At 37.4% G+C, this 23667-nt stretch overlaps 1 non-coding gene across 1 annotated transcript; it reads left to right on the top strand.

The window, feature by feature from the left end:
* Positions 1-14019: 14019 nt before the first annotated feature.
* TRNAE-UUC (transfer RNA glutamic acid (anticodon UUC)) lies at positions 14020-14091 on the top strand. Its single transcript has one exon. It is a non-coding gene; the product is annotated as a tRNA-Glu (tRNA).
* Positions 14092-23667: the final 9576 nt, after the last annotated feature.

Below are 23667 nucleotides of genomic sequence, written 5' to 3'. Positions count from 1 at the left end.
CACGATTTTCGGCACTATCTTGGCGCACACCTTGCGCATGGCCAAATCCTGTGAAATAATGCGTTGGACGTTGGATGCAGACAGACCCAACTGGTCTGCAATTTCTTCACTGGTTAAGCGTCGGTCTGTGTTCAGCAGTGTCCTCACTCTGTCCACATTCGTGTCGGTTCTTGCCGTCGACGGCCGTCCGGAGCGATGGTCGTCTTCAACGAGCTCCCTACCCTCTTTAAACAACTTGTGCCACTCAAATACTGTGGAACGGCTTAAGGCAGCGTCCCCATAAGCCTGCTTGATCATATCGAGGGTCTCAGTTGCCGTCTTCCCGAGTTCCGCACAAAACTTCACGGAATAACGTTGCTCTAAATTCAGATTCATTTTGTTTTTCGACGCGGACAAAAAACTTGCTTCACTAAAAACGGTGTCCTCACTCAACGACAGCCCGCAGGCGACTGAGGTTGGTGTCGGTCTGTTGCTAAGAGCCCCCTTCAACTTACCCTGCCAGGCAGACCCCCCTCCACCCCTCCGTTCGCGCCAGAGAAAATCAGTCCTACCACTTTTCGGTGCGAACTTATATGATTCACTACAAATATATCGTAAAATAAAATGGATAACTAAGGTTTCTGAGGAATTGCTTAGAAAAGTGAAAGAGAAGAGAAGTTTCTGGAAATATATTTTGTAAAAAGAGTCCAGATTATAGGACATTAATTCGAACATCAATGAATTCTAAAGAATATACTACAGGGGCATGTGAATGGGATTTAGGGGAAGACCAAGACAGTAATATCTTAAGCAGCTTAAGAAATAAGTGAGATACAGGAATTGTGAAGAGGTGTCAAGAAAGACGGCGTAACGCGAAAAATGGAAAACATCTATCAATCAAACGGCTGTCAACCGATCTTCGCATTGACCTCCAGATAGAGGGAGAGTGGGCCAAGTTACACGGTGGATCAATGGTCGTTCATTGAACGCAGTTAAACGTATTGAAATCATAATAATGGAGAGTCTTAACTGAGCAGAGGTTATTTTTTGAGAAGCTGAGGACTAGCAAGGAACCGATTCAACATAATTAAACATGCAACGCTATCCGCAGAATCTAAGAAGTTTGCTCAATATTTGACTTCGTTGCAAGATTTTATGAATACAATTCGCAAAGAGAATCAAAAACTTTACTAATTTTGATTTGGTTTAATAGTTACGAAATGTAGCAAAACAAATTTTCTGCATTTAAAAAAAATGAAGATTTACCAAATTTCTACCTACTTACAAAAATGCTCTACTCTTAATTTATGAATAAGGATGATTTTCTATGTGTGCCCGAGTGGGTCGCGTCCCGTAGTTGCCAGAACTTATCTCTAATCTATGATCACCATTTTTTCGTGGGATAACTGATTGAAGTGGTTTTTTCGTTTCCCTTCTTCATTAGTGTTTTTAACGTTACATAATCATACAAATGGTTGATCCAATAGTGTTCGACGCCTTTGCATTTGCCTCACTAAGGAACAGACGCTGTTCGGACTACCTTTCGTCTGGCACTTATCCATCGGCCTATCTGGCATGGGTGAGCAATCGTCATTGATACCGGAGCACAGCTCTAGGGGCCATCATAACGCACAAGATTTGATCTTCTCCATGGAATATGACGTGATGGAAGCATTACGACAAGGGTGTAGTCGATGGGGAAGGAAACCAATATTAGAGTTTGACAAATAATTTACTTTATTACTCCCTCTATGAACTTAAGGTCAACATCTAGGATGACTTTTCTGTTAGCTGTGTAAAAGGAGCTATATACTATGCTAAATATATTGTATGCATAATGCCATAGTATATAGGCCAAAGGAGTCTATGTACTATGGGGTAATTTGAAAGACTCTCGGAATCACCATCAGATGTCAGCGCTAGCGCAACGAGTTTCCCCCGTAGGAATAGGTAATCCTTTATGAGTAAACTCGTTACGCGTGCTCTGGGAAGAGATCTGTGGTGCGGACGCCTCTCTGTTTATGTTCCCGTGTAGTGATTTGTGAACCAACTGAAAGTGCGAGAAATCACTGGAGCTATAGGGATGTCATCCGAACGGGCATATCACATTTAAACTGTGGAATAGGATATGAGAACATTATCTGCTAGATGGGTGCCGCGACTCTTGACGCAGAATCACAAACAAAAAATGGAATTTTCTGAACAATGTTTGTTTCGTTTCAAGAGCAACCAATAAGATTTTCTTCACCGTTTTGTGATCACAGAAAAATCTTGGGTCCACCACTGTACTTCAGAAACAAAACAGCAGTCAAAGCAATGGAAATATGTTAGTTCACTACCACCAAAGAAATTGAAGGTAATACGGTCGGTCGGAAAGGTAATGGCTTCAGTTTTCTGGGATGCGAAAGAGATTCCGTGGACAGGTTATCTTTCCTTTGGCCAAAAAATTGCAGGATAATACCAAGCTAACTTCCTGGACCAACTACAGCAAGAGATGCACGAAAAAAGGCCAGTTTTGGAAAGATTGACGGTCATTTTTCATCAAGAAAATGCACAACTACACGCAAGTGTCGTTGTTATGGCAAAAATACGTGAACTTAGACACAGATCGTTGCCACTCCCACCTTATTCATCTGATTCTGCTTCATCAGATTTCCATCTTTTACCCAAGCTTATAATTTTTTTTTGGGGGAGATTATCTCCAAAGAAAGAACTAACAGCTAAAGTACACGGGTATTTTGCAGGCCTGAAGGAATCCAATTTTCAAGATAAATAAAAAAGCCTCACCACGGTAAGCCGTTTATTTCTATTCCATTCCGAGAACTTTTCTAACTACCCTACTTACTACTATTAACTACCTACTTCGTAACGTAGGTAATGAACTTCCCTCATCTTAAAAATAATTAAAACTATAAGAAATTATGCTCGGGCTTCTCTGAAATAAATGCCGTCATATACGGACCGTTATTTCAGTTACACCCTCCTACGTACCTCTCAATCGGCACTGAAAATTGATGGCGTCGTCGTTAGGAAACTCGTCGAAGTCATGTGTCGCCGGGGAGACCTCGTTTTCGAGAAAAACAGCTAGCACATCAAAATGATCACCTTTATCTCTCGGGAATAGCGCCGTATAAACCTCGTGTGCGTGAGGGTCGTCGTAATCTATTTTATTCGAGAAATCGCCGACCCTCTTCAAAAATAAATCTCAACACCGCCAACACCCTCTTTAAGGTTCGAGTGTCTAAGCCCGTAGGGGATATCTTGGTGCGTGCGGCAATCGCTTTTCGAATGCTACTTAAGGTCTCGTGGCTCTTTAATGCCAGCATTCTTTTCCACCCAACTGAAATGCGGGAGAGGGAAGTTGGCGAGGGAAGAGTATGGGATTAGTCGTAAACTAACGAAAGGAGATAAAGAGACAGTAGGGAATACGATGAGGAACGTGATGAATTTGGTATCAACTGTTATAGAGAAATATTCCAATCACAGGGTAATGATATGATGTTAATAGAAGAAAAATATGCAAAACTACGTAAATATAAAACGTAGGCACGTGAATTTATCTTTTCCGACTTAAGTGGATGTTGAGGACACAAAAAAGAGTAAATTCTAGTTGTACCCTTATGATGGTTTTAATAGTAATAGACAATCAAGGTGTTATGAGTACTTAAACGTAATTTACTTGACATTTGCCACTATAAACCTATATCGATCAATATTAAATCAACCAAATGAGTACAAAGGGAACATCCTCACTCGTCAATATTACATCTGGGTAATTGTAATGGCTAATAATGATACAAGTGACCCTCAATATTATTTTTTTCTTTCAATTACTTTTAGGTTCAATTCAATATTCGGCACACCTCAGAAAGCAATTATTTTTATTTTCAATTACGTCCAGGTTCAATTTTCTGCAAACACCAATAAGCCAGGATAGTCTATGATAACCTATTTATATAAAGTTGAGTCGCTTTTTTTTAAATACTTGCCTAGTTAATATTAAGAGATAACCTTTTCACGTCCTAATGCAATTTTATTATCTGGGCTACTTTTCTGATGTGCTGATAATGCAAATGTATTGTAAATACTGAAAGTTTCACATTTTCATATCATACCGATCTCAAGTGCTACTCATGATTTGAATAATATTAAGCGAATGCAACACATTCCCATTTTTGGATTTTTGTATTTTACACATCAAAGTGAGCCAAAATACCATTTTAAAACTAAAGATGCTCAGAAATTTATTTTTCTTCCTTCTTAGCTTAGTAAAGTAAATTATATAGAGGTGATGATACCGTTTAGGTATTTGAGAAAGTAATAAAAAATGTTCAGAGGACCATATTATAATGGGATCACACACGTAATGGACATAGGGTGATATTTTGTTTCATTTGCAGACGGAATGGCTCACTGGCCGGAATCAGCCTACACTCGCAAATATTTAATGATAAGATGAAGTCATCGGTGCCCTTTTTTGCAGTTAACTACCATTCCGCAAAATATGTGGTCAATTAAACATATTTTATTTATGTTATCGCTACTCTTCAAAGAAACCAATTAATAGCATTTCTTAAAATCAACATGATGAATGATAAGCTCGAAATTTAAGTGAATAATTAAACTTAATCAAAGCATAATGAATGGCAGTAGGATACATTCGCATATGACTAACACAAGTTTGACTCATCATTTCAATAAAATGTAAACAGTTCTGAACGAAGTATGATACTTATCCAGTGGTTTTTCATAGTTCAGTAAAAAAGGGTTGCGTTATTTTATGGGGCTTTCAGTGGCTCTATATATCTCAATTGAGTGGCATTGAGAAAGATAGGGGGACCCTTTATGTGTCCTACATTGTGAAGAAGAACTTGGAGCCGAGGGTAAATGGTACGTTGCTCGACGATAAAAAATGATGCGCATTTAATGTAATCTCTCAAACGCTCGATCATCTTGCATGTGTCTCGTCCCAGTTTTTGGGATGCTCCAACTTTTCTTTGCTTCGCACTTTGGCTATTAGAACATGTATGTTCTCATATGAAGTACCGCGATATTTCTACCTTCTTCGGTTAATTTAAAAAAAATATTCCGTTCCACGAAATATTTTTTGGACTTATCAACTTAACAATTAAGAAAGCTACTTGGTTCTTTTATTTTTCCTGCTTCCTAGGAAGATGAAATTAATAATGCGGAAGTGGACATTTCCAGATGGAATTACTCTGCGGGGCGAAGTAGAAATCGAATCCATGAGCTAAAGTATGCTTGCTGCTGGTTGAGATTTATTCAGAACGCATTTTTCAATTCACTATGCGTGATAATACATTTTTTGTTTGAGTTTTGTAACTCTATTTTCACCAAAGTGATTTGCTAATTTCTAATTTACTAAGATGCTTTCCAGGTTCTTTAAATCCCTTTAAGATTTCCATGAAATCTAAGACTAGCAATCGGTTCCAGGAAAGACGTCTTGGTCACCATGATTAGCTAGCATTTATTTAAAGATTACTTAATAGAGTTTCTAGTGATGCAGACGTGCGGCATTATAGGCAAAGTAGTTCAGTGAATAGGGTAGTTGGTTACTGACCGAAGGGTCAGAGGTTCCTCCTGGGTGACTATTACTATTGGGATCGCCATGTATAAAACCCAAAGCGGGTCGATTTTCTGGCTATATCGACTTTGTTCGATACTGTGGGAAACATGGAGAGGAACTGAGCCCGCTTAACGTGAATATGTCAATTTCGCACGACTTAAGACTTAGCTCGAGGTGTGCACTATCCTATACTATCACCACAAACCTCAGATTGATTACCGTGTCAATCATGAATATGCACACTGATGGAGTAGCATCTCCTTGAATCGTAGGAGGAATCCAGGAAAAAAATCCATTTTTACAGTCACAAGCCAATTTGTCACAAGATGGAAAATTACTCTAAACTAACAAATATTGTAATGAAAAATAATGTAAACATCTCAAAACTAATAATCTCTTTAGATAATAATAAATTGTAATTTTTATAATCTAATTCGTGGAAGCTAGGAATACATAGGTATCTTGACTAATTTTATCAAAAGCTTAACGTTACAAGCTAAATTAGGAATTGTGGAAATGCCTTACTAGTAATATCAAAACCTGAATCTCTTTCAATAAAGAGCTCATTCAAGTATATAACTGGCTGAAACATAATAAGAATTAGAATTATTATTCTACATATTATTATTGATAAATTTTCAAAAATCATTGAAAGTAACTTATAGGTAATTAATTTTGCGATAAATAATTTGACAAAAAACGACTTTCTCTACTCTTTGTATATACTTCTTTATCGAGTGGAAAATAACGGAATAAAGAAGTGAGTACCGCACAAATAAAAAACCTATTTCTTTTTTCTATTAAGAAAACATCGGGTCCAGATGGCTTGTTTCATTTCTCTGAAACGAGGCCGAAAGACGGAAAATTGAGGTACAATTTTTCTTGCTTCCTGGAGTCTTAACGTAAGACAATATCTTCTCTTCCGCTCGCTTTGAGAATATTACCCCTTTTTATGCCAGCCCTTTCTGAGTTCGTTTCAATCTTCCAATTGCGTTTAGCTCTTAAATGGAAAATCGGTATTCCTACGTGATTTAGAACATTAACATTCTTTGAATCAATTAATAAACAGATAAGAAGAAAATCCAGTCATTGATAGGATAAAAATCGTGAATTTTAGTTTTAAATAGTAAGATGAGATGTACAACAGGTAAACCCCCAAGTATTATTTGATATGCACATAATCATAATGTTTGAAATGATTTATTTAAGCATATGATTTAAAAAAAATTATTTTATATTTGATATTTTGAAATTAAAACAAGTCATAAACCTGAAAATATTTCCTAAACACAGAAGCGTAGTTTACAACAAAACGGTTTTATAATAATTAGAATAGTTTAAACTATAACTTTTATAACAGTAAAATGGTTGATTATTCAATGGAATAAGTAATATGTTGGTACATTTCAATGCAACAATTTCAGAGTGTAAAAATCATTCGCCTTGACTGGGATTCGAACCCAGATCCCTCAATATCCGGTCGAGTAGTGATATTGAGGGATCTGGGTTCGAATCCCAGTCAAGGCGAATGATTTTTACACTCTGAAATTGTTGCATTGAAATGCACATTAGCGGATGACTCCATTAAAAGTTACTGTTGCGGCATCTCCCGCAGTTTCTTTGGAATGTTGGTACATATTTCACTCTGGAAATCTTTTAAAAATTCCTATCGCGATATGGTATTTTCAATTGGAAAAAGAGACAAAAAATTTAAAAAAGTTCTTTGCAAGTTTTTGGCAAAATTTTGAGATAACGGTTTTTCGCTGACAAGTGCAATTTATTGTAACATTCCATGCATGCGCTAGAAAATTCTCCGTGAGACACACTGGGTGTATATCTGGACATATCCATTTTTCGTGATAGGATGCTGTAATGTCCTTTTCAAATAAGCCCGGTATCGCTTGCAGGTACCCCCGAGTAAGACGTTTTTCACCCAGGGAGTAACTCATCCACTATCGAGCACCCATATCCCGTCCCTCAGTCATTTCGAGTCTCGACGTCATTTCACCCAACCCAACCTTGTTCACCCACCTCACAAGATCACCTTTCTTCTATCTCATAACGCGCAGACGACGTGGTACTTCGAGAAGGGGGAAGAAAAGATATTTTCATGCATTTGTGGGGGGAAAAACAAAAGAGGAAGGGTAGTAAATTCGGGAAACTCCCCGGCCTGGACGGAGCCGGAGTTTTGGCGTTGTGAACCGCGGACGAAGAGAAACTGCCTCCGAGAGATGGCTTTTGATGAATGCGGGGCTGATCTGGCAATACCTTATCTCCTTCGTGCGGGGGAACGGTTCCTTTCGGTAGGGGACCAAGACGGGGGGGGGGGGCGCCGGGACTTTGAGGAAGACGGGGTGGGGGCCCTGGCAGTAAAGAAAGGTACACGGGTTCCTTCCCCCACTCGGTTATGAAGAAGTTATAGAAATCGAAGGGGCGAAGAAGCTATTGAAAGAAGTGTTGGTTCGGGTTAAGTTATGAAGACGCCGGGGGAGATTGGCGCGGTGAGATGGTAGAATTATGGAATGGGGGAGGAAGGAAGGAAGGAGGGAAAAAGAGGTGGGAAGCAACGGGGGGGACAGAGAGAGAGAGAACTGGGGGAAGGGGAAAAAGGAAGGAAGGGAAAGCCAAAGTACGTCCATATAAAGGAAGGACAAGGGCAATTTTTACGACAGAACTCCGCATCCCTTTGTCGAGAGGCTGACTTGGAAGTGTTTGTGTCAAAAGATTTCGAAAGTTCATATTTTACCTACGCATACCACCCAGGAGTGCGCAATATGGCGCAAAGTCACAAGTCAAAAATTTTGATAAAGAAGACAAGCTCTTTTTTAACGCAGAACTATGAGGTTAATTCCTCCCTTTTGACCATCCTGAAATGTATACTGTGCACCTAATCTTGTGGTGTTGTACGTTGATGAGGACCGTGCGGAAGGGGATAGCTAGTTCCTTTTCCTGTACCACCTATGGCTTCCCAGGAATAACTGGTGTCCAGAAAACATTAAAACATCCAGTTCAGCCTAGGATGGACGGATTAGCCTGGATTTAAACTCGGGGCCCCAGATCAATGGTTGAATACTTTACGGATTTGGCTTGAATTTTGAGAAAAATGGTTGTCGAATCATTGCTCACCGCGGAGAATCTGTACGAATTTTGAGTACGAAATAGTTTAAATAAGTACGTCGGCAGTAACAAGTATATATATGAAACTGGAAATTGTAGATCATATGGTTAACTGACTAATTAATAATATCAAAATTAATTGCAATGAATTAATATTTGCATCTTAATTAGATATCTTTATAGAAAAACGGTAGTAAATACTTTGTTTACGGTGCTGTGGCCTATTTGCACGTGAACGTTAAGCTTTAAATTCCTTTTGACTAGATGTAAAGGAATGTAAACGGACGTATACAGTTTGACTTAGTCGAAAACCACTCGTACGTTTTGGCATATTATTAAAACATATTTGGCAGTCTCATTCAATTTTCAAAAGGCTAAATGTCACTCGAAAGACTCTGTGTACTACGCAAATACTTTTTTGACAGATTTCTTCTTCCTTCTGTTTGAGGACCAAGTGCTGTGCGAACTTTTAGACCACTCAACCGAGGAGTTAGAAAAATTAGAGGAGGGATTCAGTTAAAAGTGCCAACGGTTTGATCACCAAGAAATCCAAAAGAAAACGTGGTGATCGATAGGAGGGATATGGGGAAGGAGGGAATGACCTAAATTCACACTCCGGCAGGAGTAATGAGAGCGAAAAGAGATGACGGGGAATGAAGAAGTGAGTCTGAGGGGCAGGGAGGAGATGGATGCGGGTTATATAGAGTCGTGATAACAGCAAACGACACGGTTGCAGGAGGGGAGCATTAGGGGGATGGAAAGGCACTGTAAGAAATAAAAAAAAGAAAAGGGTTTCAAGGAGTGGGGTCGAGCAATACGAAAGGGAGGGGAGGTAGGACTCAGGAGTGAACGGTGGCCATAATGTATCGACCTAATATAAGGGACAGGGACACATGTATTTGACATTACGACCCCCTGGAAGCTGATGCGAAAGTAAGGGGGAAGAATTGGTGGGTAGAGTTTGGGGCTGAGTGGGGTGATGGTGATGGGTTACAAGGTGTTCTCCAGGAATGTTCTTGTGGAGTGAGGTCCCCCAGGGTATGAGATAAGAGTATAGCAGCTGCCGCATGAGTTAGACTGAAGATATTCAGAATAAGAAAAGATTTGAGTTGATCCGTGACTCTTCAATGAGAAATAAAAGCGGAAAGTTAGACCATATCATAAAGCATAGACATAAATAGTGGCCAATTAGGGAACTTAGTGACAAAATTAGTGCCACAATTCTGTATGAAATTTTATTTCTGATCTAATTGATGTTCTACTTTGTAGCCTACGTGACTTAAGCGTTATGATGTAATTGGTCCATCATTTTTTATCCATAATAGGATACTTTAACTGTTAGTAATCGCTTTCTCGAGTACAGTCAAGGCGGATGAATTTTTCTCTGTGAAATTCTCAATTTTTTTTACTCTCGATTAAATGGATAGCTTTGTTTAGGTAACTATCACAGCATTTCATGAAGTTCTGTGTCTTGATTTTTCTGCTGATAGTGATTTGCCTTTAGCATCTCCTTAGTAAGGAGAAAAACTCTTGGCTCATATCTACTTCACCATAAAGTTTTTATATGACGGGTGTTTTCCTAAGAGTCCTACCCATCTCTGATAAAAAATCTGATTATTAAGAAATCATGTATTCTATTTTATCCGCGGAATATTCAGGATTTGGATAAATCATCAAAAGTATATGAACTTCAGTACTCCCTATAATTCTCTGAACTTCTCAGATTGACGTTTCCTTTACAAGTGAGCTCATTAAACAATATCTTTTCTCAAATGGTCATAGGAAGCACTACAACTGTTGACGATAAAATTAACCTCTTCAAAAATTATAATCACGTATTTCAGTTTGATGAAAACCGATCAATGAAGAAATGCTCAACTACGTTCGGAAGTTGTGACTTATACGCTTTTAAAACATGACTAACTTGAATAGAATATTACTTAAGGATTTAGACACCTGGCATTGTGATACTTCTTCATAGAATATGCACGTACATTCTATTTTTTTCTTAGAACCTGTTCTTTGTTAGTCTCATCTAGAATTAATTTTTTTAACTACAGTGCCAGAAACCTCGTAACTTCTTGCTAAATATTTAGCAAAAAATTAGACGATCAAAAAAAAGAAACTTAAAAATAAATGCCAATAGTAAATTTGGTTAAAGGGCCTTATGTAAGTAAAATTACTCCTCATTTTAGTCTTCTTTCATTTATTGAATTAGTGATTTTTTTCACCTTCCCAATGGGGCGTGTGATCTTTTACCTATTCTACGCTGGATATTCTATAGTAATCATTCGTTAACGAACATAAAGTATACTACAAATCAAGAGCCTAAGTTATCGTTGGCTACGAATAAATCACAATAACTGATAGTTATAAACATTTAAAACTGTTAAAGTCACCAAAGTGAAAATGTATAATTTTCATTTTTATAGAAAATACGCTTCAATGAATTCTCGATAAATTCAAAGTAATAGTGATGCACAAATATTAAGTAAGAAAAAATAAAGGAACTGGGAACATTATTTACGAGCAATTAACAATACAATGACGAATTGCACAATTTGATTCACCACATGAATTCGCAGTGGTTACGTATTAAATTCAGATGTTGTGTTCATAAAAGTCGTCCACGGAACATGTATCGAGACCTGTACAGAAATCTGAACCCGGAAACGATTGGGTTTAAAAATGTCAAGTCGCATAACGCCTACTGCAGTAACATGCATGCGACGCAAGGACATCATACTATACCCTGCCGTATTTGGGAACCTAAAACTTATTTCCAGACGCTTAACTACCGAGGAAGTTATTCAAAACTTCAGTGGGAACGTAACGTAGACACTTTTACGGTGGAAATGATTCATGCAACAATTAATCGGAAAGGGATTATGAAAAAATTATGAATATTTTTTTTTACTCCGCTTTATTGGCCCATAGATAAAAAGGACCAGCGAGGATCCAGCGTTTTTACTTTCGCTCGTAACAGTTTACCTTCCGGGAAATGGAGAGAGGGGAGAAGAGGAACAAATGGTTTTCCTATCACCGAGGCTGCGGAGGAGAAAAATGTGAATGGGAGAGGAGAAAAGGAGTGCGAGAGAAGAGGCAACGGTGAAAAGGGAACTGGGACAAAAATCATCGCAAAATCCTCCCTCTCCACCCATTTCGCCCCTTCGGTGTTTTTTATCATTAAAAACTTTCGGGTGCTTTGTTCATTTTCCTCTCTTGCCGAAATGTCGCAATTCCCTTTCGTAAACTAACCTTTTTCCCCTTATTCCCCGTTAAACTCCCCCCCCCTCCCCTTCCTCCTCCTCCCGCCACCCCACACGTGGATGAAGATTATTGCCTCAATAAAAAAGCGAAGCGGCTCAAATTTACCGGTCAAGCAAGTACTGCCGTGATAATAATAATAACAATTCCGAAAAAAAAGTACCCCCGTTAATAAAACGAGTCTCATGTAATCGTTCTTTATGCGGCATAAACCCGAAGCTTTAGTAGAAGAAACAAATGACTGCAGGGGAAAAGTCACTACTCACCTCATAAGAATATTTAGCCAAAATTGCGTAATTACGACTGGGAATATCACACATCTACGCCAAAGATTATTAAGCCCCATAATAGATCAGCATTAGGCAGCGGTGAAGCGATGTGCATTTAACAACGTCACTTCCGAAATTAGACTGGCATAATTAGCTCAAATAATGAACATATAGTAGCACTTTTCCAATAGATATTTGTTTAAACCACGACCGGTTTCGATGAACTACACCATATTTAGGTGAAAACTGCAGTCATAAGTCGATTTATACAGCTATTTTAACCGGGGAGTGAAGGGGGAGGAGAAAGTTTTAGGAAAAGGGAGGGGAATAGGGGATGTGGCTTGAACAGAAGAAGGAAAAATAGGCAAAGGTTTAGTAGAGGATATCGACAGCAATATCAACGAAAACGAATTACAATGATAAAGACGTTAAACACAAAAGAGAAGGTCGGGATCCAACTTTCGTGATTTAGGATTAGCTGTCATGAAAAATGGAAAATTCCATATGTTGAGTTGGGCACGTAGACTGTAATTCTAATAGTTAGAGAATAATCTACTGTCAAGAGGATAAAATGCTTATGATATCGGGTGAGTGCTGGATCATCTCAATAGGGTATAATACGAAGGCTGACGCAAAATTAACTTGCGTTTCGACCAAGCGTGGCGGTAGGTAGGGCTAGAGTTCACAGTGCACTAAATTGAAATCCCTTCTTCCCTTCTTCCCTAGTCTCTCCTTTCACCTAACCCCTATAAATATATACCGTGAAGATAATTACAAACACCGTAACACTAGGTGGAGGAAAGTACACCCAGGTGGAAATCGAACCAGCGTCTTATATTTTAACCACTTCTGTACACCAGCATGCAATTCTGTGTCACTGTCAAAACGCTGTGCTGCAAGCCACAGTCTAGCAAATACCCACCGCCACGCTAGGCCGAAACGTAAGTTACTTTCTTAACAACCCGTGTACATTGTTTTTAATACCACATGAAAACCGAAGTCAGTTCCTAAATGTACTTCTGCCACTTTCATGCGTGAAACTGAATTTTATCGTTCTCTTTTAATTCTTCCTTGTAATCTAAAATGCCTGATAGCATTTCAAGGTTTTCTTTGAGCCTATGACGGTTGGAATATTTCGTTTGAAATTTCACGTTTTGGGATGAGGAGATTTTGAAATGAGTCCAAAATATAACAGCCATAGGATAAGGATGGGATCTGCATGCCTAAGACAATCCGCATAATAATAATAATAGAAGAAGAAAAATAACTGCGTGAGTTAATCTGTGACTGCATTCAGTGGAAGCTCCTCGGAGGCTATGGGATTTGCATAGAACAGTTGATGTATCTAGATATGCGCAAACATAAGAACTCTGACTATTAATTCATGTAAACGCGGTATAAACACCCTTTAATTTTTAAAGCGGATTGCTGAATTTCCTTCACTTAATTTGTATGGGACTAACAGCCACGTACTGACTGACTTTTTCATCTTATAATCAATGTTTTTGATATTATTATACCTCTCCTATATTAAGTTCTTAACCTCGTATTACTTTAGCTGCTCATATAACCAGAAATGTTTATAATCCAACCTTTGAATTATTATTAATGGAATAACTGAGCACTAGTCGTCAAGCACAAAACCGATAAGAGTGTCCAACAAAAATTAGAAGAAATGTAGTGCTCAGTAATGATGACAAGGAAACCACTTGAGGCTTTGTTTTTCAAAAAGTATTCTTGAGTTTTCGTTTACGTAAAATATACTTATATTTACCATTTTATTGAATCCGCCCTTATCAGTCCCATGTTGTCTAGTGGCTAGGATATCTGGCTTTCACCCAGAAGGCCCGGGTTCAATTCCCGGCATGGGAACAATTTTTTGCCTGTCCCGGCGGCGGCGGGGTGACGTCCTTGCCTGCCAATCCAGTGGTCGCGATTTCGACTGCCTTCTAAGTGTATTTTCCTCCACCCGGGCCTTTGGTGTTTGTTATTACCTTCACAGTATATAGTTATAGGGGTTAGGCAGAAGAAGGGGCTATTAAGTCTTTATATCTTCCCAATAAAGTCGCTACATAAAGTAGGACTTAGAAATTAAAAACGAGACTGCTGAAATCAAGGATAAAAATACGTACATAATATGTTATGTAGAGGTTTCAATTTAGTGCACTTCAAGATATCTATTCCTATGCTTTTTTGTACCTTCGGCTGAACTCTGAGATTGGATATGGTAAGAGATAAGAAGGTCTTTAGATGAAAATCACGAAACATAGTAGAAATGAAATATGGCCAAGGTACGGTCTACGGTTCCGCATTAGTAATTAATTTTCACCTGTGTATGGTCGTAGCTAGCATATAATTTATAAGCAGTACATATTTTAATAGAAGTGTGAGTGTTGAAGGATGAAGAATCCGAAAATGGATTTAGTACGCTTATTCATGTGGGTTTTTATGATATCATTTTAAGGGAGCTAAAATAAGACAGTTTTTCATAGCCTTTTCTTCCAACGATTTCAAATGATATTATTCAAAAGTAATTCAAGGACACAAATTTTAATTACTATTTGCTATAAATGAAATAGAGTTAAATTTGATAGGTTTTTTCATCATGCTCTTATCAGAGAGATTTAAATCTGAAATTTTAAACGATTTCTACAAGTTTGTTTATTCCTCTCCAATTCCTCTTGTCTACAAAGTTGTTTTATTCCGCAATATCTGCAAGTTGGAAATCACGCAATCTCGAAACCAATGGACCTGGTATCTCATCCTTCGTAGAGATAAATGCCGTGATCCTCCATACTAATCATAGTCATCTCAGGTCCGTGGATGTCGAGCAAATGATTACCGTTCATGAAGCACTGAAGTGACCCAAAATAAACGGCTTGAATTTTGACACACGCTTTTCCTATGCACGCGTTAGCAGGGCGGTGGCATGAGGAAAGTTCCTTTCCATCAACTTAACTCTCCGTTGTTAGGATCCTCTAGGGATGGACGGGATTTTGGCGTAGCCGGGTAGGAAAGGGTGAGGTAAAAAATGTAACCTCGGTGCCACCTCAGGTCGAAGAGGGTGGGAATGAGAAGACGCATTACTGAAAACTGACCCTTCCTCCAGGCTTTGATTCGTTAAGCAAATGCCCAAGCCAAAAAACAAATAATCTTATTGAGGATGACGCGAGATTATTGTAAGAAATATTTAAATGTTGATGAAGGGCGCCGGCGAAAAGGAGCTGAGAGGGAGAAACGGTGTGGACCTCTGTAAACGTAGACCGTACGTTAGGGAGTGGAGCATCCGGAAGAAAGGGCAAACCCTATCCCGAAGGCTTAAATTCACATCGTGCATCATCGATAGTATTTCAAACTCGGATGGCACCCTAATACTTTTATGTGAGGGAGCAATACCCAATCGGTACCTAACAGATTATTATCCACCATTAAAAATTAAAGTAAAAATTTTACTTCCATTCTTTTTGCACCACTTCCGATCAAAACAAAGGAAAGATTAAAAGACCCAACATTTGTTATTTAAACTCTTAGTTTAAATCTGCCTTTTTCTTTTACGAACGTTTCATAACCCACAGTAAGTTCACTATCAAATGTAATTGATAAAATATCCAAAGTCAAACACCCGTTTGAACCAACGACACACTGATTAAAAATGCATTAAAATATATTTTTCCCACAACAATAGGCGCACAATGTACGAACATAAACGTGCCATTTGAGTCCTCAAGTTAGTTTAAAATATGATGGTTAATGAGAAGACATTTGAGTCCTCAAGTTATTTTAAAATATGATGGTTAATGAGAAGACATTTGCCTGGGTAGATCCGAAAATGGCAGAAATAATTTTCTAGAGGAAATACGAGTATGTAGAGGAATACATGTAGAATACGAGTAGAGGAATACATGATTATTCAGCGTTAGTAAGATGTTTGTAAGGAAGATAGTAGGCTTTTTGGAGAACATGTAAGCAGACAGAAGTTACAAAGAAATGTCAAAGGAAATAATGCTTGGCAAAAAAGGAAGTTTCCACCAAGTGCAGTAGAAAATAGTTGTAGGGACTCGTCCGCAAATCTACCTCAATAGGCAAATGTCCAGAGTGGAAAATGAATAAAGTCCAGTAGGATAATCTTTGAGATGGTTCTCTGAGATAATTACAGTACTCTTCGACTGTCCTCTTCTTCAAATATCACGTGAGATGTCAGTGCTCTTGATCCTACATCCATAAGATCGATAATTCTAGAATTCAAGGGTTAACGCTGAACGAGAGAATTATTGGCACTCCGCAGACGCCCATAGGAATGAAGTTTGGATTCAAGTACCGGCAAAACATTGGTAATCAAATACATAATTACCAAATAAGCTGATCCAGTGAAAAATAATATGTAAGTGGAATAGAATAATAGTTATCAGGCCACTTTGAAGTTTATTTTTTACTTAAAAAATAAAGTCACTGAAGGTCAAGATGCCATTCAAAAGGTTCTGCCGTAAAAAATATCATAAAATACGTCGTAGCGAAAGCTTCTCGGACGAAGGAATTAAGCGTAGGCCATCATGTACGTATTAAATCTTCTTTTTGTAAACTAGTCAAAGCTAAAACGAGTTCATTTCTCACGAGTAAACGGATTAAAGCTCAAGTAAAATTAGCCCCCTAGGACAGCACATCCCTACGGCCTTATTTCTGACGAACACTGTCCTAATAAAGCCATAAATTCCCCCTGGTGCTTTGAGGGTTTCCTTCTTTGCCATTGATTTCGAATCTTCCAGTTTTATTATAACATGCAAAGAAAGCCTCTCGTTCAAAACGTGAATGCGCCACCCGAGGGTGCTTCCCTTTGCATGGGCGAAAAGATTTTTGAACATAAAAGATCCCAATGCACGAGGGTGGGGCAAAAAGACCGTGTGATGAGTAGGTTAAGTTAGATAGAAAGGGGGAGAGATAGGAGGGGTGGGGGTAGATAGTATGGGGTAGAACGAAAGGGAGAGGCAAACGGATTGGCATGATTAGCAGAAGGAAATGGAAAATGTCCAAATTCACGTGCAGTGGACCTTTTGGCCTCCCTTCTGTGGGATTGCTGGTGTGTGCTCGAGCACTTTCGCCTGTCGCTTAAGCAGGCAGCGCGGGTAATACGTTCCGCGTTTATTTTTTTTTCCTTTTATACTCAAAAGCCAAGCGATGGGCAGGACTGCGCTTTCGACGATAAGGTAAAGAGGGTTAATCCTTTCGGACGGCCACCAATGCCGCCCGTTTTGGACGGAAATTGCTAAAGGACAAATGAAAATAAAAAGGCGAGGTGTAGGGAGGGATTTGAGACAAAGGAGCGATAGAGCAGTGAGATGGAAAAAAAACATATGAAAGGGAGAAAGCGAAGTAGGCATATATCCTGTCCCTCTCTAATGTCTGGGACTTGAGTTCAGATCGAAGTACAGGTAATAAGGCCTTCCATGAACCTTTTAATGTTTTCGCCTTCTTCAATCCCCTTAGGTTTTGCCATTGGAGTTATTTAAGAACAGATTCCTGTACAAGTTCTCTCTGCGTGGTATGTAGTCAAGTGGGAGAATATTTTAATTCTCTTTTATTTTGCATAAGAAATTTTTTAAGGACAATGTGAGGATACGTATATGTTTCAAAACCAATGGCTTGAGTTAATTAAAAGTCGGTTAATCACCTTTTGCATGCTTAAAACAAAAGAGTAACTTAGCCATATTTTACATAAAGCTTAATTTAAAACACTACCAAATAAGTTTAGGTGCCAATTAGAATTATAAGACTTGAAAAAGGAAGGCCTTGGGAAGCATACATGCTTGATGATGCTGGTAAGTAAAAAAACCGAAGTCGCAGTAATTTGACTAAACTGTTGTAAGAAATATGAATAAGCTACTCTTGTCATTTCATTAAAGTAAAGAAACGACAATTAGCACTCTGATGTTCCTCATGAACGACGATAATTTTTAAGACCAGAAATTCGCTCGAATTAATTTTTGCATTTAATTTTTAATTACTTTACTCTAAAATAATTAGTCCCTTTGGTAAACAGAAAAGGATCATTACAATAATTTTTAATAGTTCATAGTAGTAGACGACACTTTAAAATAATTTAGAAAGAACAATGCCCACGCATATTCACACTTCCTACCTATAGAAACAGCACCAACACGCCACGGATATACTAGAAAATTCTTGTATAATTGTGGCGTTAATTAGGTAACTTGAATGGACTGCAGGTAAAACTGCAGAAAAACTGTGACATCTTAGAAGACTGCGAATGCCCAGACGAAGCTCATCTAAATATTTCTCGAGATTTCTCTGATGTGAAAGAAAGCCGAGAGGTACTTATTAAGTACACTCTCTACCACCATTTGTTAACTTGAACTTGAAGCATTTCGTCTAGGAGCTCACAATCGGCGATAAATGAGGTAAATTTCCTTTCAGTTGATTGTCTCAAGATGAGAACATTTCGGGACAGAAAGTGACTCTTGGCTATAACAATCCCTCTTTAGAATGAGCGAAGACGCGAGCAAAGGAGTAAAAAAGTACGGCGTAGGGACATGAGTGAAAGCGACGAAGATGAGTTTCACGTGGACTAAGAGGGGAGATGGTGGGTGGGGGGATTGAGAGGGTTTCGTGGGAGGGTTGCCGCTAGTTGGCAGAGGAGCCAGTCACGAGCAATCAACGTCCACGCCCAGGCAATTAATTCATTTCCCTCGGAAACCATTCCGGGTCCCCTATAGCTGAGGGAGTCGGTGGGGAAACGACGGGTGGGCAGACGGATTGAGAGAGAGAGAGAAAGAGGAGGGAAACGTATATTTTTATATAGGAGTAGTGAGGTAGGGGAATTCCCTTTTCCACAACCCCCGCCGCCAAAATCATTTCCCGAGAAACTCTCCTCCTTCCCCTTCCTACAATCAGACTCGATTCCCTTTTAAACTTCTCGATCCTAATCCATTGGGATCTTCAACAATTTTTCAAGTGGTATCACAGCGAAAGTACTATATTCTATATTTATATATTATATATATAAAGTAGATATTCAATGGAAAACGCTAAAATATTTTACATTTTTGTCAAAAATAATATAAAAATGACACAAAATATATCCAGGCTGCATCGAAGAACTTAAGATATTGGTGCCTTAAACTTTTGTTGAATATCATGAGTGCTAGAATACATGACCACCACCAATATGACGTGACTTAATATTTTATCTTACTTAAAGGGAGAGATTTTTTGCCATTTCTTTGTCACAAAATGAAAAAAAACATGCTTTCAATGATTTTAACAATACACCAGATTGATATCTCTCCTTATAACCAATTCATCAAAGAAAAATATACATGAGAAATAGCTGAGATGGAGGCTTTGTGTAATACAATCTATGATGATAGGATAGTATACGGACTTAACGTTAACAGAATATATAGTTAATAGCTAGTTTCAGTTTTAATAAAGCTGAAGAATAAATATAACCTCCGTGGAACATAGATTGCACATAGGGTTACTTTCCAATCATCAAAGGATGTTGAATACTTAGAGGTACTGTTTGCAGACATCTTGAGTTCGACGGAAGCGAATCGTTAAAATGATTTGATTTGCATAAAAAGAACTTTTCGAACTAAGTAATCACTCATCGCACATGGTTCATTATTAAATATATTAGTGAATGATATCTGTAGGGCATTACTATAATTGCAATGCATTATCCACGTAATCACATAATTTTCAGGTTTCTTCAGGATGTATTTCCTTAATCATTTGTTTTAAGTATTTATCAAATGACTTTGGGAGTAAAAGGAAAATTATCCATATTATAAAAAATGAATTTTCATTTTTCTAGCTATGAATTTTACAAAAATGAAATACTATTATAAATAATTTTAGAAAAAAGGTCAAGTGATAGTACATATTTTTTGCATACGTATTGCAAAATATTATCATTAAAAATACTTGAAATAGTTGACGACGATCCCTGTTCTTTGTTAAATTATATGACAATCGTTGAACTCGGTCATCAATTTATTGCCGCCTTGCCATTAGTACAGAATATTTCTCTTACTCTAGAGTTTGAGGTGACGAGATTCACTACCGAGGAAAATTTTAACATTAACATGTTTTAAATACTGAGGTGACAAGAATGCTAGTGAAATCGCTGAAAAAATATGATTAGTTTTAATTTTTTATTTATTACTAATCCAAAACAGCCTAGTTTTGGCGTTTGTGTCGGATTCTTAAGTATAAACATAAAAATCAATAATAAGATCATATTTCTAGGAGAAAAAAACCGTCAAGGCGGGAATCGTACCCGCGATCTCTTTGTAGGCAGAAAATGAAGTTTCCCTACCGACACTGGAGCCAAACATTTCAGTTTAATTTTAATGGAAGTGTAACAGTATCAATCAATTCTTTAATTCATACATCGTCGTAACTTGTAACTACTCAAGAAAATCTAAAATCATCTTCCAATAGAATGAGAAATAACATTCCAAAGATGTCAAATAGTTATTAAAAAAAGTCAGGATTGCATCAATAGTGTTTGCATTACATTTAATAGCACTGGACTTAACTTGGAATAAAAAGTACATTCAATGCAATTGCTAATAACTGTTACCTTGAAGAATTCCATTCTCAAAATTTGAAATTGAATGGTCATTGTCACGGTTAAGAAAATAGAAGGTAGGTTTAGGCATGTATTCGACTAATTACATAAATAACTGAAGTAATCATATAATGCCATTTTTAAAGAACAGTTTAAAGTGTAATTTTTAAAAATTCTGAGCCCTATCTTTTCTTCTAGCAGTGTGTTTTTAGGCATTCATTACTTTGGTGTGCTAACAAACTTGTAATTAACTACACGGTTTATGCTATTGAAACTCACGGGTTCCAATGACAATCAAAAGAAGCAGGAATACATTCGTTAACGTGTACAAAAAATGTTATCACAAGCCTTTCAGTGGACGAAGAATATGCCATTAGAACCTAGCAAGAGTTGGATGATTGGATAAGGGCACAAATGGGCAGTTCAGGTCTTCAGATTCCCAGAGGAGTTACCCGAACAAATGAGGATTCTGATTGGCTCCATGAGATTGATTCTTCTGAAGTGTTAGCGTCCTAACTTGGTCAAATTGGAAACACAGGGAACACATTATCTTATTTGGGTATTTTAGATGGACTAATTTATCTTTAATTGGAGTCGTTTTAATCGAATCAGAAAATCAGTGTAACATTTTCGAAATTCAATTTCAACGAAATCTTCCATTCACACTCAAGATAACACGCAAAGCACCACGACAACTATTTATGGCAATTACAAGAAGAAGATAATAGAATATTTCCTTGAAATATTGGTTCAACTTGGTCCATTTTATAAAAACTTCATTGAAAAAACGGTTCTCTTAGGAAAAAAGGTGGTGTTTATTACATTAATCTTCATTTTTTTTGTAAAATCAAATATAAATAATGCAGATTCATTCGTCAGTAATTCTGCTATTTTTAGAATATTGGCTAGGCAAATAAATAAAATTTCTATCAAATGATATGAAAATTACAATGGACTTTATTAAAAATATATAATTATTAAGTTTTTCAATCTCCGAAAAAATATTTAAAAATGAATTCGAATTATTTTACTATCCAGATTCTGTTGTTTATTGTGAACTCTTTTTGACTCAATTTAGAGATTATTAAATTTCGTAATTTTTAATTTGCTCGCGAAATATTTGAAATACCATAAATACAAAAGTTGCAAAATCCAAATGAATGAAACGAAACGAATGAATATCTGTTTAAGCTATTTAATATAATCAACGTCATGCGAAATGAGTTTAACTGAACTGCTCTTAAAAAAGGTTTTATTATCACATCAAGATGACTATATAGAGGGGACTAAATGGAGCCATAGTAAGAAGAATCATCATGATCAACAAAAAATAGTAATGCATATATTCATAAAAACAATTCAAGATTATCCTTGCTTCATGAAATAAAATTTGCTATCTCTCATTTTATTTAAAAAAAATTGTGAGTTCACATACAACTAAAACTTTAGATCAATAATTACAATATGCGAATGCAATTATACATGTGGTGAGCATTTTCCACGGTGCATCGTAAGAAAAGCGGTTCGTTTTCACCTCTAGTACTTGAATTTTATTATTCAAGATAATTTTTAATCTAGGCATTATTTAATATTTCACTCACAAAACTTTCCATCTTTCAATTTCAGAGCAAAGCTAAACTTGAACTCGAATTTTTTTTTTCACAAAGCCGAGACTTGAAAGGAAACTTCAAGATTTAGCGTGCAAAAAAAACGATCCTACGAATTAGCAAAAGAATATGGGCCGTATAGTATGGGGGCTTACGTGGAGGGAACATGGGATTAGGACATCTCATAAAACATTAAAACATTTAAGGGAGGATTAAAAAAAGGTAAAATATTAAACTTCACGGGCGAAGGAATGGGGCTCAAAGGAAAGAAAAAGGGATTAGGAGAAAGAGGAGTTGGAACGTACGGAATTGGAGGGTAAATAACGGCTGTTTAGAGGGGCAGGTGGGGGATGGGGTTGGAAAGAGGGGGCGGGGGAAGGAGAGTGCCGGGGGATAAAGAAAACCAGGTTGGAGAAGGGAGCAAGCAAAACGGTGCACGGAAAGTTCGAAAGTTGGGAAAGGAGGGATGAAGAGTCCTAACACCTCTTCAATGCGGCCTTTATGCGAATTTTTCCAATTCAAACGCAAGACATTGCCTTTATCATTATTTTTTATTTTCCTCCACTCATTTTTTGAGGCAAGGTATGCAAGAACTCAGAGTATACCTTTGACTTTATAATTTATTCTTCGATGTTTCTACAACACAAATGCTTATATGAGCGGACAATAATAAATGAAGCTGAATCACTTTAATTACAATGTTGGCTCAATATTCTCGGCATTATTTCCAAAGGAGGGAATAACGTGCACATTCAACGTCAAGTTTTAGAGCGTTAGCGTTAATCAAACACTTTATGGAAGGATATTGTTATGTATTTTGTCATAAAATGTAAAGGTTACCGAGATAGAAATTAAATATTGAAATAAATAATATAAATATAGAGTATGCTTGAAGCATAATTTTACCAGCACGATGAATTTTGGTTGCTTGATTAGACATCATGAATATACTTTTAAAATCCTTGTTACAGAATTAACCAATGTTTTACACAATATATTGATAATTTCTCATTTGAATAGTAATAACATTTAAATTTGAATGGTGAAGACTACAAGGGTTCTGAAACAGGTCTCATTTACCTTCAGGACACTGAATTTCATATTTGATGACGATATGAATAATTTTACATAGAAAAAGTTGAATATTATGCACTGGAATTTGGCAACAGCGCAAGATAAAATTATGCTATCCTGTATCTATTCGATATTAAAATCGAATCAAGAAGAAAAATTCCATTGATAGCCCTCATT

The sequence above is a fragment of the Hetaerina americana genome, unplaced genomic scaffold (genome assembly GCF_022747635.1).
Source record: "Hetaerina americana unplaced genomic scaffold, ioHetAmer1.1.p SCAF_8, whole genome shotgun sequence".
NCBI classification, from domain to species: Eukaryota; Metazoa; Arthropoda; class Insecta; order Odonata; family Calopterygidae; genus Hetaerina; species Hetaerina americana.
The sequence above is the reverse complement of the archived record's forward strand: the minus strand, read 5'-3'. Positions and strand labels throughout refer to the sequence as shown.